At 40.2% G+C, this 18470-nt stretch overlaps 1 long non-coding RNA gene across 1 annotated transcript in view; it reads right to left on the bottom strand.

The window, feature by feature from the left end:
- Positions 1 to 762: 762 nt before the first annotated feature.
- Positions 763 to 18470, bottom strand: part of LOC135975630 (uncharacterized) — a 233881-nt gene continuing 216173 nt past the window's right edge. Inside the window, exon 3 of the long non-coding RNA XR_010592606.1 lies at positions 763 to 835. This is a non-coding gene — a long non-coding RNA (uncharacterized LOC135975630). The remainder of the gene's footprint in view (positions 836 to 18470) is intronic.

The raw sequence follows: 18470 nt of genomic DNA, 5'->3' as shown, positions 1-18470 counted from the left end.
CTCAAAACAGGAATAACTGGATGAAATTATATTGCTAAATTATTCAGAAAATCAGTACAAATAGTGCTTTGCGGATTTCAATTTTTTTAATCTAGAATCAAAAATTTTCACATGAATTATTTTCCTGCCAAAACCACAATTTAATCAAAACTAATATTTTTTTCTACAGGAAAATGTCAGTTTTGTTTTCCAACAGTAATTTTTCAAAAATATTTTTGGTTCAAATCAACATGAAATTAACTTTTTGTCTGTGTTTTGATTAAAATATAATTTTGTATCAGTTTTTAGTTAAAAAAACCCCAAACAATCCTGGCATTTTCTGTCAAAACAAACAGAAAATTTTCATTTCAGAAAATCAATTTGAAACAAATTTCAGTTCGAAACTTCCCAAGGGAAAGCAGAAATTTTTGAACCACAAAACTTTGAATAAGATTTGGGGGTGGGGGGAGGGATGTGTGTAATTTCACAGAAGAAAAAAAAAATCATTTTTTTCAGCCAACTCTAATCAAAACTCAGCCAGACTTTGCATTTGCTTTCCTACACCATGAATACCAATCTGCTATTGTAAAGCCAGTCAATTCAATCAGTCTTAATTAGGATGTAAATTAAAAATTGCTCATAGTAACATTCAGCTGTGTTTCTGACTAAAGACAGCCAAGATCTACCCGGCTGTTTACGACCTACAACAATTCCTCTGGTTTAGAGTTCAAAAGCTATTATGATTGAAAGAAAATGTCTAACTTTGGAGTGGAACTTTTTAAATTTTCTCATGATTAGGACTGTGATTTTTTCTACTTACCTTTGCACTTTCTTTGGCACAGATCGCCAGGATTACCTATGGAGACAGAATTTATGGATGTGGTATTAGAAACAATCTTGGCCAAGATTTAATATTGTACCTAAACACACAAAAAATTTCCTCTAAAATCAGTGGGCATTAGGCACGTCTGAAAATCAGCCTACTTATTCAGGAGCCTACATTTGAGCTCCTATTTTTGAAAATCCTGGCCAGTATCAATAGCTGAAGCCAAGAGAGGAGTACAGAATCTTACCAAACAACTGGCAGAGCTGCACACTAACTAGGTAATAAGATCTTTAGGATCTGAGACATCTAAACCAGGCCCATTAATCTCCAAAAGCTAACCAATACAATGTTTTAATGTATGCATTGTTTCAACAAAACCCAGGCCAAGAAAGTAGTGACTAATAAACTGCTCCACCATTCACCCGCAGAAATTATTCCAAAAAAGGACAAGAGCAGCTAAGTAAGGACAGAAAATTTTTTGAAGGTGAAAACAAGAAGGTTAAATTTGATGTGGTGGAAAACAGAGTTAATGGAGAGCTTCAAATAAGGTGAGGGGTCAGAGCAATAGGCAAGCAAGATAATCTCAGCAGCTGCATTTTGTATGACCTGGAAATGGGTAACATGTGTGGGTGAGGTAGCCAGAGAGAAGAAGGTTGCAATAAATAAGACAGGAGACTCTGAGGTCCTGAACTAGAGTTTCAACAGTAAGGAAACAGACAGACAGACACAGAGTCAGTTTTTGGATGTGATCAGTAGTGGTGAAAGTAACAGGTTGAAAATGAGGATGGAATAGAGGTCATAAGACTTAGGGCCAGATTTTAAAAGGTATATAGATGCATGAAGATTAAGATATATGTACCAGTGGGATTTACAAAAGCACCTAAATGCATTAGAATCATAGAATCATAGAATCATAGAATATCAGAGTTGGAAGGGACCTCAAGAGGTCATCTAGTCCAACCCCCTGCTCAAAGCAGGACCAATTCCCAGCTAAATCATCCCAGCCAGGGCTTTGTCAAGCCGGGCCTTAAAAACCTCCAAGGAAGGAGACTCCACCACCTCCCTAGGTAACGCATTCCAGTGTTTCACCACCCTCCTAGTGAAATAGTTTTTCCTGATATCCAACCTGGACCTCCCCCACTGCAACTTGAGACCATTGCTCCTTGTTCTGTCATCTGCCACCACTGAGAACAGCCGAGCTCCATCCTCTTTGGAACCCCCCTTCAGGTAGTTGAAGGCTGCTATCAAATCCCCCCTCATTCTTCTCTTCTGGAGACTAAACAATCCCAGTTCCCTCAGCCTCTCCTCATAAGTCATGTGCTCCAGACCCCTAATCATTTTTGTTGCCCTCCGCTGGACTCTTTCCAATTTTTCCACATCCTTCTTGTAGTGTGGGGCCCAAAACTGGACACAGTATTCCAGATGAGGCCTCACCAATGTCGAATAAAGGGGAACGATCACGTCCCTCGATCTGCTGGCAATGCCCCTACTTATACAGCCCAAAATGCCGTTAGCCTTCTTGGCAACAAGAGCACACTGTTGACTCATATCCAGCTTCTCGTCCACTGTGACCCCTAGGTCCTTTTCAGCAGAACTGCTACCTAGCCATTCGGTCCCTAGTCTGTAGCAGTGCATGGGATTCTTCTGTCCTAAGTGCAGGACTCTGCACTTGTCCTTGTTGAACCTCATCAGGTTTTTTTCGGCCCAGTCCTCTAATTTGTCTAGGTCCCTCTGTATCCGATCCCTACCCTCTAGTGTATCTACCACGCCTCCTAGTTTAATGTCATCTGCAAACTTGCTGAGAGTGCAGTCCACACCATCCTCCAGATCATTAATAAAGATATTAAACAAAACCGGCCCCAGGACCGACCCTTGGGGCACTCCGCTTGAAACCGGCTGCCAACTAGACATGGAGCCATTGATCACTACCCGTTGAGCCCGACGATCTAGCCAGCTTTCTATCCACCTTACAGTCCATTCATCCAGCCCATACTTCTTTAACTTGGCAGCAAGAATACTGTGGGCTCAAATTAGGTTTGATTTCAATGAGAGTTAGGCACTAAACTCCTTTCATTCTCTTGAAAATCCCAACAGGTGCCTATCTGCATCTTTAGATACTAAATAGATTTGGAACATGGCTCTTTGTCAAAAGAATATAATTAGAGATTTTTGTATGAACAGTCTCAGTTCAACTAGAAGGACAAAATCAAACTGGAGAAAATGCAGGATGGAATTCAAGGGAAGTAACTCTAGATTTTAGATAATTCATTCAATGAGTTTAGACAGGGGTCGGCAACCTTTCAGAAGTGGTGTGTCGAGTCTTCATTTATTCACTCTAATTTAAGGTTTCGCGTGCCAGTCATACATTTGAACGTTTTTAGAAGGTCTCTTTCTATAAGTCTATAATATATAACTAAACTATTGTTGTATGTAAAGTAAATAAGGTTTTCAAAATGTTTAAGAAGCTTCATTTACAATTAAATTAAACTGTAGAGCCCCCCAGACCAGTGGCCAGGACCCGGGCAGTGTGAGTGCCACTAAAAATCAGCTTGCGTGCCGCCTTCGGCACACGTGTCTACCCCTGGTTTAGAGGTTATGTGGTTATGGCTAGTTGTTGGAGCAACAAGTGGATTCAAGGATATATATATTTAGGAAGGCTAACAAACTTTCTCTCAAGCACAAATTTTGCTTATGTAAGAAAATCCACTGACTTCAAAGTTACACACTCACTTTAAGTGCTTTGTAAGAGAAAGGCCTAGCCCCATGGGGAAAATAAATTCTTTGAGATTATTACCAGAAGGATTTGTATATTCAATGTTACTTCATCTCATAAATACTTAATCATAATTAAAGTCACTAGATTGATTTTTAAAAGTAGTTAGTTGTTAATGTGATTGGCAGTTTTCCTTGCTGTTGACAACATCTAATGATACATTCCAGGGTGGTATGCTACATTAAGAAATCCAAAAATACATCCTATGTGATCACCACATGTGATTATGCTCAGGCATTCTTTTCACAAAGACACATTATTGGTACCTCTCATTTAAAGAAGGTTGATGGATGTCAAAGACCCTCAAAGTATAATTTACTGATTGTTTATTCTGTTAAAAATTCTTCAAATGCTTTTTTATATAAAGACATACTAGCAAGCTTTCAAGTTGTTAACCAGATTGCTCCAAACTTTGACTTTTTAAAATTTATCTCAATACGAAACATTGATTGAAGACCACCTACACCACCTAAGCCTGTTGATAGACTATGCAGAGACCCATGAACAAACTAGATGTGTGGGGAAAGCTCTGGCACCTCTGTATGCTCTTTAGATAATCTGCATATAGATTCTTAAAAGGCCAACAGAGAGAGTAGGGGATTGGGATGGCCTTGGTGAAGGGCCAGAGGATTCATAACAATATGGGTGCAATGGTCCAAAAATAACATAGGGCAGAGGGGAACAGCAGGCACTGTTCCTGCCTGGAAGTTAAATAAGAACATAGGAACATAAGAATGGCCATACTAGGTCAGACCAAAGGTCCATCCAGCACAGTATCCTGTCTGCTGACAGTGGCCAATGCCAGGTGCCCCAGAGGGAGTGAACCTAACAGGTAATGATCAAGTGATCTTTCTCCACCATCCTCTGACAAACAGAGGCTAGAGACACCATTCCTTACCCATCCTGGCAAATAGCCATTAATGGACTTAACCTCCATGATTTTATATACCTCTATCATATCCCCCCTTAGTCTCCTCTTTTCCAAGCTGAAAAGTCCTAGCTTGTTTAATCTCTCCTCATATGGGACCCATTCCAAACCCCTAATAATTTTAGTTGCCCTTCTCTGAACCTTTTCTAATGTCAGTATACCTTTTTTGAGATGAGGAGACCACATCTGTACACAGTATTCAAGATATGGGAGTACCAGGGATTTATATAAGGACAATAAGATATTCTCCATCTTATTTTTCTATCCCTTTTAAAATGATTCCTAACATCCTGTTTGCTTTTTTGACTGCTGCTGCACACTGGGTGGACATCTTCAGAGAACTATCCATGATGACTCCAAGATCTCTTGCCTGATTAGTTGTAGCTAAATTAGCCCCCATCATATTGTATGTATAGTTGGGGTTATTTTTTCCAATGTGCATTACTTTACATTTATCCACATTACATTTAATTTGCCATTTTGTTGCCCAATCACTTAGTTTTGTGAGATTGTTTTGAAGTTCTTCTTTGGTCTTAACTATCTTGAGCAGTTTAGTATCGTCTGCAAACTTTGCCACCTTACTATTTACCCCTTTCTCCAGATCATTTATGAATAAGTTGAATAGGATTGGTCCTAAGACTGACCCTTGGGGAACACCACTAGTTACCCCTCTCCATTCTGAAAATTTACCATTTATTCCTACCCTTTGTTCCCTGTCTTTTAACCAGTTCTCAATCCATGAAAGCTGGAGTGGCAAGCACAAAGTAGCTGCACTGTGGCCCTGCAGCCTGTTCATGGGGGGGGAGGTGGGTCAATCCACTACTTACTCCAGAAAATACCTATTAATTTAAATGACAACTTTGCTTTGCTAAGAACTGCAAGCTTTGGCTCTTAGCATTTGTATTCTGTATGAATGTAGATCAGGGGTCGGCAACGTTTGGCACGCGGCTCGCCAGGGTAAGCACCCTGGCAGGCCGGGCCAGTTTATTTACCTGCTGACGCGGCAGGTTCGGCTGATCGCGGCCCCCACTGGCCGTGGTTCGCCGTCCCGGGCCAATGGGGGCGGCGGGAAGCCGCGGCCAGCACATCCCTCGCCTGCGCCGCTTCTCGTCATTGGCCTGGGACAGCGAACCGCGGCGAGTGGGGGCCGCGATCAGCCGAACCTGCCGCGTCAGCAGGTAAATAAACTGGCCCGGCCCGCCAGGGTGCTTTCCCTGGCGAGTCGCATGCCAAACGTTGCCGACCCCTGATATAGATAGAGAGCAAAAGTTAAAAAGGAAACAGTGTTTAAAGTTAGGCTCTTAAATCCATATCTAGGCTACTAAATGAGTGATCTTATTTTCAGAACCACAAAGCTCATATGGACTTCAAGAAGAACTGCTGGGTGCTCAGCACTGTTGGAAACTAAGCCATTTATTTAGGTCCCAAAATATGGATTTAGAAGCCAAAGTTTAGGCATCCATTTTTGAAAATCTTCCTTTAGAAGTGCACTGCAAAATTTTATAAACTGGCAAGGAACTGTGTGAGAGTAACTCTTTTCTCAGCTGACTTTATTCTGTTTGGGGAAGTTGAATGCCGGAACTATCATAGAATTATAGAATATTAGGGTTGGAAGAGACCTCAGGAGGTCATCTAGTCTGAGTTCTTCACAGAAAACTAGCAATCAGGGCAGGTGCAAACTGTGATGAACATGCCAGTTTCTATACATTTTGTAGTGTTATTACCTTACCCACCTTGTCTCTCCAATATTGTGGGACTATTTTTTATTGGACCATCTTCTGTTGGTGAAAAAGACAAGCTTTCGAGTTTACCCAGACCTGAAGACGAGCTCTGTGTAAGGACCAAAGCTTGACTTTCACCAACAGAAGTTGGTCCAATAAAAGAGTCTTTAATATACTTCTCAATAAATTTGCTATCATGCCAGTTGGGCAGAATCCATGGAACTTTCTGTAGGTGAAGACTTCATAGTGAGAAGAGGGCTCAAGGAACTACTTTAAGCATGTGTTTATAACATGAGAAAGGATACTACAGTATGGTAATGAATGTTGAAAGGAAAGGCCATGAATATGCAATATATCATTTGGGTGGTGTTAATGAGATGTAATTGTGGTTAGGCAGAGTTTAAAAAAAAATGTGGGAATGTTCAACGAGCAGCCAGGTCTTTGAGGTGCTCAGCTCCCTCAACTCCCATGACTTAACTCCCAATGACTGTGCTGACTTACTATTTAAAATGTCAATAACCTTTAAAAATAGGAATCTAAACATTCTGGGAGTTTTTCCATTGACTTCAAGAGGATCAGGATTCCATCCCTTGTGCATTTGTTCTGTGCAGTAAATGTTAACCAGATCAGTCCAGCATACCAGACTTTCTTTCTCTAATCCTATCAGAGGTGTCTTTAGCAACAACAACAACAACAAAAGTGGCTAAAAAGCATAAGAAGATTTTTTTGGATTCCTAAATCTCCCTTCCTTTCGGAGGTCATAATTCATTAATACCTTGTCCAAATAATCTCCATTTCTACCTAAATCACTAGATTTTCAGTTTTGTGTCTTATTTTTTTTTAAATTTTGTTTGTTTTTGTTTTGTTTTTCATTTGGTACAAATTTTAAAATGAAACTCATTTACTACCACCCATAATTTAAAAATCATTCTCCAGTATGGTGATTGTCATTTAGCTATTATGCTTAAATTTAAAATTTGTTTTTTTTATTTTTGTTATTTTTGATCAAAATATGTGAAACTAGGCCATAACCTCTGTTAATCACAATATTAATTTGAAGACTAAACTATGTTTTAACTCCTACTTGTTAAAAAAAACGTTGTAATTTGAAATGAGACTTTTCTGTGTGGGTAAAATTCCTAAGACATTCAAATTATCATGGCTAGGAAATAAATACTACATATTTCAATGGTGTAAATAGAAGTTGGAGTGAGAAAGTATTTTAAAAATACTACATACCACAGTAATTTATTTGAGAATAAGAGTGTCCACACATGGAGTTATTCAGAAATAGATAATGCTCTTTAAATTCTAAATTCTATCTTAAGTTTGCATTATCTTTCAAGTTTAGACAAGTTCTACAGCTACTGCTAATACTTTGCATGTAGGATCTCAGATTTCTGGCAACCATTAGCAAAGCCTCACATTATCATTGTGCTTGTTCTACAGAGGGTTTAAATAGGCATAGCCAGTTTATGGACCCAATTTGTGAGGTATGTCTACCTAGATACCTATATTCCCCTCCACACATACTGAGGCCCTGATTCATCATGGTACTCATTGACTTCAGTGGGATTACAAATTTGCTTAAAAGTTATGCACATGTTTAAGTATCTTGCTGAATCAGGGCCTTAATCATTAAAGTAACTCATCTCATATGTTTATAGACTTATCTTCACACCCCCCTTTAAGGCAAGCAAGCAAGCATTATTCCCATTTTTGCACATAGGAACTAAAGCAGAGTACCTGATCTGGAGTCCATTTAAATCAACTGATAATTAATCAGGGACTTCAGTTAACTTTTGGATTAGTCCCAGTCAGTAAGTGACATACTCCAGGAAGTCGACAAAAGTTCGGAACTGAATTCAGATCTCAGTAGTCCCAGTCTGATGTCTTAACTGCAAGACCATCCTTCCTCCAAAGCAAAACTCTCAGCTTTATCACTTCCCACTGATATCAGTGGAAGCCAAACTTCTTTGGCACCTCTCAGGACTTATATTTTGCTCAAGGTCATCTCTCAAGAGGTACTAACTACCATCAATCCTAACTCACTTCAGTGCAAGCTGAACGCTGAGGGTGCTTATGACATCATTGGACCATTAAAAGTCAAATATTCTGATTCCTACATCCACAGGAGATGCATTATAGGTGAATTGCAGCAATTTTTTCTTTTTTGGTCAAACCATCAAAGATCAAAGTATGCATATTACATAGCACATGCAGTCAATATCTGTGAGTGTCGCTAATTCACCATTTTGTATGGTGTAACTATGTAAAATAGATTTATTAATTCTTGTGCTGGAATATTTTTCTAACAAGACTAAAGGAACAACTGCATCCTGTTCTTAAAATAAACAAACCATTTTGCTTTTCCTGTAACCTCTGACAGTGCAAAGCAAAATGATTCATTAAGTGACTACTTTATGGTTATTTATGAGATGCTAACTAGGTGTATGATGTGCTAATTATTAAGAAAATTCACATTTGGAACATCTCCAGGTGTCTTTCCATTTTCCCCCCCCAGGTGCAGTTGTTTTCCATCTCTTTTCATTTGAATTAACATTAGGACATTTCTCAGCTTCTGCACTTCACTGAAGAAAGTTGAATCACTAAGAATGAAAAAAGCAAAGTTGGTTTAAAAATATCAATCCATCATGAAAGGCATATAATGCCCTTTATTGTATACCCCAGAGCACTATCAAATAAACTAAAATAACTGTGAGAATACCACAAAAACGGTTGGAGCTCAAGAAAAAGACTTAAGAATTAGCTTTCTTCTTAACTTTTAAAATATCTAAGAACAAGAACCCTGAAGCTTTCATTTAACTGTAGAACAATACAATGTAATGCACACCTCCCAAACAGAGACAGTGATATTTATGGGATATTTAATAACCTAACAACAAGAGATCATTGAGGCCTAGCATGAAAAGAAAAAAGGGGGATACAGAGGAACTTTGAAAGGATACTGTGATTTCAAAATACACCTGGATTTTTACAGGTAGCCAGTGGAATGGTTTAAGTAAAAGGTTAATGTCTGTGTACTGAAGTTGATGGAGTTATGCTGATTTACACTTACTAATAGTCCGACCCTAGTGGTGTCATCAAAAACTGCTAAATAGCACAGAAGTATATTAAAGAGCAAGTTGTAACCTAACCTAGAGTTAACAAAATCATGAATGAACATGACCATACCCACTCTGACCAAGATGTAGTTATTTTACTTTGCTTTAGCGTTAGGGGGACAGTCCTGGTCTCTCTGTATCTTTCCGCAGAAACTACTGTAGTCTTGGGGCTTAAGTTCTCTGGCATTAGAAACTGGGATGCAAAGGAACAGACTAGACTCCAAGAGGGAGCTGATCAGAAAAATGGGGGATAGGGAAATAGTTGGAATTCTCTAGTAGCAACATTTTCATTTTGTCAGCTGAAAGTTTCCAGTGCCCTGTAACCCACTGATGAATGTTTGTGGTGGTGAAAGCTCAATTGCCTGAGCGTTCTCTGTTCCCGAACAGCTTTGTACCTGATTCTCAAGAAGCGGTATAGGTCTTATCCAGTACTTTGTATGCCCGCTCCAACTATGTGTCCCTTACACAGAACTTAGGATTTGTTAACAGGACTTGGGCTTGGTTGTATTTTAACTACTTAAGTTCTTGCATTTCTCTTGGAAATGGACTCAATGTACTTTATATCTAAATAGAAAGTCATGTAGTGAATTCTCAACCTTCTGCACTATACTTTCACATGAGATGTATTTTGAAGCAATCAAAATACATCTCATGTAAAAGTATAGTGCAGAAGGTTGAGAATTTTCCTCCCCAGAAACAAGTTTGAAAATAATGAATGATCTGACAAGCACAGAAATAAGTGCACTAGAATTAGAAAGACCAGGCATTTCTTTCTCCGCATGGAAAACAGATGCACTTAAAAATCAAAAGCTTCAAAATACCAAGAAACTAGCTGAGCTTTGGTAATGTCACATGAATGTAAATGCAGATAAATAACCACCTAGACAGGATCCACTGATTCAATAGCAGGATTGTTTTACTAATAAGAAACAAGATAACTAAAGGTGAAGTTCACCCTCCTGCCCAAGTGCAAAGGTATAGTATAAGAAAATATCTTATATCTTGCTTAAGCTGGACCTTAGCATTACCAAGGCTTTGTACACAGGGTTCAGATGAATTTCACCCTAACTGAAAATGCAGTGAATAAAGGTAAAGTAAGCCTACCATTTTACCTAATTCATTGAGTTTGAAAGGACTCAAATAAATAAGTGTTAACTGGAAGAACATCCAGTTGTGAAATATATAGATCCACAGGATGGATTTATGAAAGAACCTTCTCTAGGGAAAAGGAGAATTAGAGACACAAAACACCATAAAGTACATAAATGACTAAATGCAGCATGTGACCTTTAATATATTATCCCTGGCTTTTTCTTTTGACATTCATCTAAACCAGTGGCTCTCAACCAAGGGTATGCATACTGCTATGGGTACACAGAGGTCTTCCAGTGGGTACATCAACGCATATAGATATTTGCCTAGTTTTACAACAGGCCACATAAAAATCAATAGCAAAGTCAGTACAAACTAAAATTTCATACAATGACTCATTTATTCTGTTCTATATACTATACATTGAAATGTAAGTACAATATTTATATTCCAATTGATTTATTTTATAATTACACGGTATACATAAGAAAGTAAGCAATTTTTCAGTAATAGTGTGCTGTGACACTCATGCATTTTATGTCTGATTTTGTAAGTAAGTAATTTTTTAGTGAGGTCAAACTTGGGGTATGTAAGCAAATCAAACTCCAGCAAGGGGTCCAGTAGTCTGGAACGGTGAGAGCCACTGATCTAAATATAATGCGTGTCTGCACATGACATGAGGGAACCACAACTTTTTGCTTCAGATAAAAACAGACTGAAACTTGATTTTCAAATGAAGTTAAGATGCATATTAAAATCTCTAATTTAAACAATATTTGTTTATGAAAAGAACCTCAATGAATATTTTAATAAAACAAGGAATAGGATTTTATTTATTGCACACCAAGCTTAAGTCTCACTAAAACAATATAAAACCAAACCAAACAAAACCTGTGAATCCTGGCTTAAAGGACAGACTTTAACATTTTGAGTATGAAGTTCTGCATAATTCTGGCAAACTGAAACTTCTATAATGCTACATGTTGAATTTGTATTTGTTTTTTTAATTACTTATTCAAATGCTGCCCCTATTTCTAGACATGGGGAAAACAAAACAAAATATACCAACCATTTTTTTTTAAAAGCAGATTCTTTGTAGTAACTTCTGATGAGTTAAAAAATGTAATTATTAAAAACTAAGTTCTTGTGCAATACATTATTCCTTAGATTAAGCAAAGCATGGGGGCGGGGGAAGAGAATGTTTTGTGAAAAATTCAAAAACATACAAATAAAAAAAAAGTTTGAGGTTTTGTAAACACTTGGCTGATCCGTTGGTAAATAAAACACATTTCTTCCTTGGTTGGTAGTAAATATACATTAGAATAATTGAAGGTGGTATATTAAAAGTGGAGAAATAAATTCTAATGTAGAAAATGACAGTGTGAGCCTGTTCAGTTGATATAGATAATTATAGCCGGAACTCATTGGTTCATTCAAAGGGATTGTGTCGTCTTCTATCTGCCTGCCCCCCGCCCCTTCCACTTCCAAGACATAGAAACATGTCTCAATGATCCCAGCATTTAAAAAAAAAACATCTTGATAGCCAGCTGCCATCCCAAAACATGTTTCCAGTTTGGGATTATACATTAAACTAGGGGTCGGCAACGTTTGGCACACGGCTTGCCAGGGTAAGCACCCTGGCAGGCCGGGTCAGTTTATTTACCTGCTGACGCGGCAGGTTTGGCCGATCGTGGCCTCCACTGGTCGCGGTTCACTGTCCCGGGCCAATGGGGGCGGTGGGAAGCCGCGGCCAGCACATCGCTCGCCCGCGTCGCTTCTTGCCACCCCCATTGGCCTGGGACGGTGAACTGCGGTGAGTGGGGGCCGCGATCGGCTGAACCTGCTGCGTCAGCAGGTAAATAAACTGTCCCGGCCCGCCAGCGTGCTTATCCTGGCGAGCCGCGTGCCAAACGTTGCTGACCCCTGCATTAAACATTGTTGCCAGTCTCACAGAAGAAGAGGGGCCAGTATTTAGAACAGAACGGTCATGAGAACATCTTAGCAGTTTTTTTTTCCTTGTGGGGTTAGGAGAAGAAGCAGTAATAATAATAATTTTAAAAAACTGACTTGTTTTCATCCAACTATTGCAGCACTCCATGAGATATCATAACTTTTTGTGAAATTCAAGATTTATTCAAAATCAAAACCAAGATGTGAAAAACCTCAGTCTCTGAGGTCTATTAATTCCATTGTAAATACTTTGAAAAGATGTAGAAGTCCAGTAAATATAATGGATCTCAGTGAAAGTAAAATAAAGCACCAAATGAATCTGCAATAGAGCTTAATGATGTTGCAATGCACAAAATACCCTGCTCTTTCAGGGTCTGATCCTGCAAATAATTATGCATATAATTAAATTCACTCATCTGAGTAGTTCCTCTAGTTTCAATAGGTAAGTATAAGTGTTTGCAGAACCAGACCCTCAGTCTGGCTGTTCCAGCACCAGCTGTAAACCATTGACTAGCAATCCAGATCAAAGCCAGACAAATAAACAATATGCTAAACTCCTTTCTTTGGACATTTCAGTCTGTGTGGTGATGGGTTTAGGTTTGGTGAGCTCATTCAGTCATTCACTAGCACTACTGCTCTGATTATTCTCTGTAGCTCAGTCGCCTCAGTCACACAGCTCTACTTCAATCACACAACACCTGTTTCACATGCACACCATTACCAGTTGCAAAGTCTAAGATCACACACATTTTCTCACCATCAAATATGAAGAATCCTTTGTTCAACACACTTGCAATAGGCAAACAGGAAGATAAAAATCCTTTTCCTAATATTAATGAATGATAACTGCTGGAAGCTTCACCTTCCCCTCAAAGGGAAAAATGAGCAGAGCCTTTCAAAGACATTTTCTTGACAAGGTTTCCATGCTGTTGTCCATCAATTTGCACACCTTGCTGCCTACATTTTCCATGAGTGCTTTAGTGGAGGGAAACTTTCCGCAAATCCCTGAGTACAGATCCTCACCCGGTGTGAATTGGCACAGCTCTATTGCAGGGGTCGGCAACGTTTGGCACGCGGCTCGCCAGGGTAAGTACCCTGGCAGGCCGGGCCAGTTTATTTACCTGCTGACGCAGCAGGTTCGGCCGATCGCGGCCCCCACTGGCCACGGTTCACTGTCCCGGGCCAATGGGGGCGGCGGGAAGTGGCGCGGGCGAGGGATGTGCTGGCCACGGCTTCCCACCGCCCCCATTGGCCCGGGACAGTGAACCGTGGCCAGTGGGGGCCGCGATCGGCCGAACCTGCCGCGTCAACAGGTAAATAAACTGGCCTGGCCCGCCAGGGTGCTTACCCTGGTGAGCCGCATGCCAAATGTTGCCGACCCCCGTTCTATTGACTTCAACCAGAGCTAAATAAACTTACATCAGCTAAAGAGCTGATCCCTGGGGCCTGATTATCCACTGACTCTTGAAGTCGTTTACACCTGTGTAAAGTGGGTGAGGCGAGAGTGTAAAGCATTAGCAAATCAGAAAGGTGCTGGTTCCCGACCACACTGTACTCACTGTATTCAGATTTAAATGACTGCATTAGAGAATTTGTCTCAAGATGTTGTTTTGTGCTTGTCTATATTTAATCTATAAAATGTGTAGAAGATAGAAATACTGTTATATAAAAATAGGCATTTGTCATAAACTGTTATACAGTGCTACATATTTAGATAATTTGTTAAGACTTGGAAATGAAGGCAGGTTCCAACCCTCTCTGCAAGTGCAGGGGTTGGCCTGTGTGGGACAAATTATAGGATTAGAACCTAAACAGCAGGGCCTGATTAACTCTCCTGTGGGCCCAGGGCTATTAGATTTTGTGGGGCCCCTGGGGGTTTGAAGTGGGCTCAGGGCTGGGGCAGGTGATTGGAGAGCAGGAGGAGGTGCAGCTCCAGCTGGGGGAGGGGGCGAGTTGAACTCTGGGGTGGGGCCAGGGATAGAACAGGGGGTTGGGGTGCAGCAGGAGGTTTGGGGTGCGGGCTCTGGTTGGGAGTTTGGGTGCAGGAGAGGGCTCAGGGCTGGGACAGGGGTTGGGGTGCAGGGGGTGTGTGTGGGGTCTGGGAGGGAGTCTGGGTACAGGAGGGGCCTCCAGGCTGGGGTATGGGGTTAGGGTGCAGGATGGGGTGCGGGGTGCTGGCTCCAGCCAGGAGGCACTTACCTCGGGTGGCGCAGCAGGGCTAAGGCAAGATCCCTGCCTGCCCTGGCTCCGCGCTTCTCTGCTTCCAGAGGTGACCAGCATGTCCGGCCCCTAAGCATGCCAGTCTGCGTAGGGCCCGCTGCCTAGGGGCCGCAGGGACACATTGGCAAGTCGGTGCTTGTGGCTCCAGCCCGGGGGGGGGGCACCGAGGCTCGGGGACTGGTGTCCAGCAAGTCTTACCACAGGCCAGATGAAAAGCAGCAGCGGGTCGCATCGGCTTGCGGGGAACCCCTTAGCCCGAGGCCCTGAGCTGCAGGCCTTAAAGCCCCTGCATTAATCCAGCCCTGCTAAACAGGATATTCATTCATCTCTTCTGAAGGAAGAGTTTTGGTTATAATCTTTGTTCCTCCACCAGATTGTTGTTACTTTGAGAGTTGACACCTGAAGGCTGTGTGATTAAATCCAAAACCAGTTGGAAAGGGATCGTTTTTTCCAGACATAGTCCATAAGTGGTAAGCACAGAAATGTAGTTTGAGAGGCATTAGTAATTGGCACTGCTAGTAAATCTGGAGAGAAATCATGTTTATACCAATGAAGGACTTTCAAGTTGCATTTCAATTTTTTCATTCTATTCTACCCGCTAGCGCTCCCCTCACCCATAACTGCAAGGGTAATTTTTTTCAGGCTTTTACAGGGGTCCCAGGCCATTCTCCCTGACCATGCAGCTCCATTGATTTCAGTGGCATTTGTCATGGGAGCAGAAGTTCCATATACATGGAACAGTTTGCAGGATTGGGACCTAGAACCAGGAGCAAAAGATGTGAACATTTTGGTACTTTCTAAAGCGTAATTTAGTCAGTCTTCACACCATAATTGTAGGCTTTAACTTAATTTTCCTTATCTTGTAAATATCACATTTTCACATCATAAATGATACTTATGCATAGCTTTGTCTACCAGTACTAATTGCAACCACTGATAACATTGTACCAGATCTTATTCCTCCATCAGTGGGGTCTACCCACAGATGCTAGGATTAACATGATTTCTAAAAGTTTGACCTTAACTTTTTACACAAAACACCAGGATTCAGAGCACAAATCCTTGCCTCATATAGACAAGAAAGACAAAAACAATACCAAGTAATCTGCAGCAGCTTGATGTAAGGGTTACTGCACTGGAAAATACCTCGTCAAGGCTTAGGAGCATGACAGCTGCTCTTAGAAAACACTATATGCCAGGGTGGATGAACAGAAAATAAAGCCCTTGTTAAAAATGTAAGCTTCATTGATGTATGAGAAATGATAAACAAAATGGGCATTTTTTTCCCTCAGAAAGACTTTCTGAGCTTTAATGGAATGACTCAGTCTCCAGACTGCAGTTTACCTCTTGTCCTCACCACCAAGGGGACTTGCAGCTTCTGGCTGCTAAAACCAGGGACATCAAATGTAAATATTCTATCTTGGTATATTTCAACGAGGTCTGTTTTCTGCCACCCTTACTCTGACTGAGCAGTTCCATTGATTTCAATTTGATTAGTAATCAATGATTACTCATAGAGTAAGGTACTATGCAGTGGGAGTAAGAACAGCTGAAAATAGCTCTGAGTGGCTTTAACATAGCATTCTTAAAGGAAATATTAGACTCTATCCTGTTACCATTGAAATCAATGGGAGATTTGCCAAGCATTTCAATGGATTGGACCTCTAATGAGAAATTCTAAAGAAATATGATAAATCTTTGACATAAAAGGTGCCAGATTCTGCCTTTGGAAGCTAATGCACAACTCTGTTTAAAATCACTTAGAACTGAGCGAGTACATCCAAGACCAGAATGTTGTTTATATGACTAGCTTAATTAAGGGCTTGATCCTGTGGCCACTGTGCATGTGTAATTAACAATGGAGGTGGTTACCACTGAATAATGCACAGAGGAGTTTATATGCCTAAAACCTAAAAATATATTAATCAGGAAAGTCTTTCAAATAATACATAAATTGATGCGTTTAATGTTTTATATTGTAATTTTATTTATGAAAGGGTGTGGGGGCCAGATTAGGATCTCAAAGCACCCCAAAGAGGTAAGGGCTATAATCTGATATTTTAAAGTACCTTGATATCAGCAGAAATTTTGGATATGTAGGGAACAAAGCCTTAAAACAATGTGCATTGATTAGGGCTAGTCAAAAATACCAGGTTGTTGTCTGTGGGAAATTTTGGGAAAATATATTTTAAAACAAAATCTAGCAAAAAATAATAAACCATAAATACATGTTTTCAAAATCTTTGAGAAAAACACAAAATTCTCCATTTCTATTAAGAGATTTCAATTTTCATTTAAAAAAAATGTATTTTGTTTATTGAAACACACATATATGTGTTTGGGCTGTTTTTTCAACAACAAAAATTCAGGCAAACTTTCCCATTAAAAATGGCTTTTCAACCAAGGTTAAAATGTTAATTGAAAAAAAAATTATATTAGAAAAAATGCAGGTCTGGGCTATAGCTGGTAGAAAGAAATCTTCTCCACATGCTTAATTTTAAGCACATGTGTAGTCCTAATGAAGTTAAGCACAGGCATATATCTTTCCAAGATCAGGGTCATAGTGAATCCCTACAGGATACTCTAACCAATCTTCTTAGCATGATCAGAAGAAAAAAGTGTTACAATAGAAACTACATGGAATTTTTTTTGGGGGGAAGTATGTAAGGTATGGAGATAAAGTAAGCAAAAGTTCTGAGAAATACTTGGCAATTATCATAAAACGACAGTGCTGAAAGGAGGCCAAGGTGGGCGAGAATGCAAATCCATGATTAGTCAGAATGTGGATATTGTATCACTCTAGTGTAATACAACAGAAAAGCTTATAGGTAATGTTACATCTTATTACAATTTTCCTCATTCTACTAGTAATATGCATTAATATGAGAAATAAAAGGCACATTACTATGACAGTGACATGATGTGAGCAATTTTATTGAAGTAGAAAGCGAAGAATGATAATATACAATAATTATTTTATTGATGTGCAGGAAATGAATTATTCATGGCTTCAAAGTATCTGTGGATAATTCTAATTACCTGCTTTTAAAGTATATGAGATCCACTGAAAATACATTAACAACTTTGATTGAACACCTGCTATCTTATAGCAGCTAGCAGGTACCATACCCCAAACCATTTGACACTGAGGTCAATGGGATTGGGCCTTCTGTGCATATATTTTTAATTTACTGTTGGACTATGAACTCATAATGTGATGTAATCAAACTAATACAATAATGTAGAGTAAGCAATACTCATAAAAGTTCAGGCTGGGATTTTCAAATGATCGTAAGGGCAGTTAAGCTCTTACTTTCATTGTCCGGCTATGCTGGAAAGAAGGCTGGGGATACTGGATGTGGTTTAATTAGGCTTCGACTTTATTAACTCTCTGGGAGTACGTGGCACAGGTAACTCCACGATCATTTCAATATCTACCCAGAGTCTCTATCAACCCCCTTTTCCATCCTGGTCCCCAGCCAACACTGTCACAGTCAGGTTGTGGGCAGCCAGGCCTAGTGGTCAGAGATAGGGTCCACAGTCACAGGACAGGAGTCAAGAGTCAGCTGGGTCAGGATTCTGGGAGATCACAAGCAGGAGACAAACTGGAGATCAGAACCACAAGAAGTCACTAGAAGGCAAGCTGGGTTGGGATGCCAAAAATTCAAGACACAGGAGCAGGGTGGATCCCAGGTGCATGGGCAACTTCCTGTTCCAGTACTGGGTTTATATAGAAGCTATGGACCCCCAGCATTCTGCCAATCAGGTTTCAGAACTGGAGTCTTTTGCCAGGGTTCAGCTTGTGCCCTTGCAACTGTTAGCAGGTCCCTGGGTGACAGGTTGGCGCTTACTAACT

This window comes from Chrysemys picta, chromosome 14 (genome assembly GCF_011386835.1).
Source record: "Chrysemys picta bellii isolate R12L10 chromosome 14, ASM1138683v2, whole genome shotgun sequence".
NCBI classification, from domain to species: domain Eukaryota; kingdom Metazoa; phylum Chordata; order Testudines; family Emydidae; genus Chrysemys; species Chrysemys picta.
This window is presented reverse-complemented; position numbering and strand designations above follow the sequence as displayed.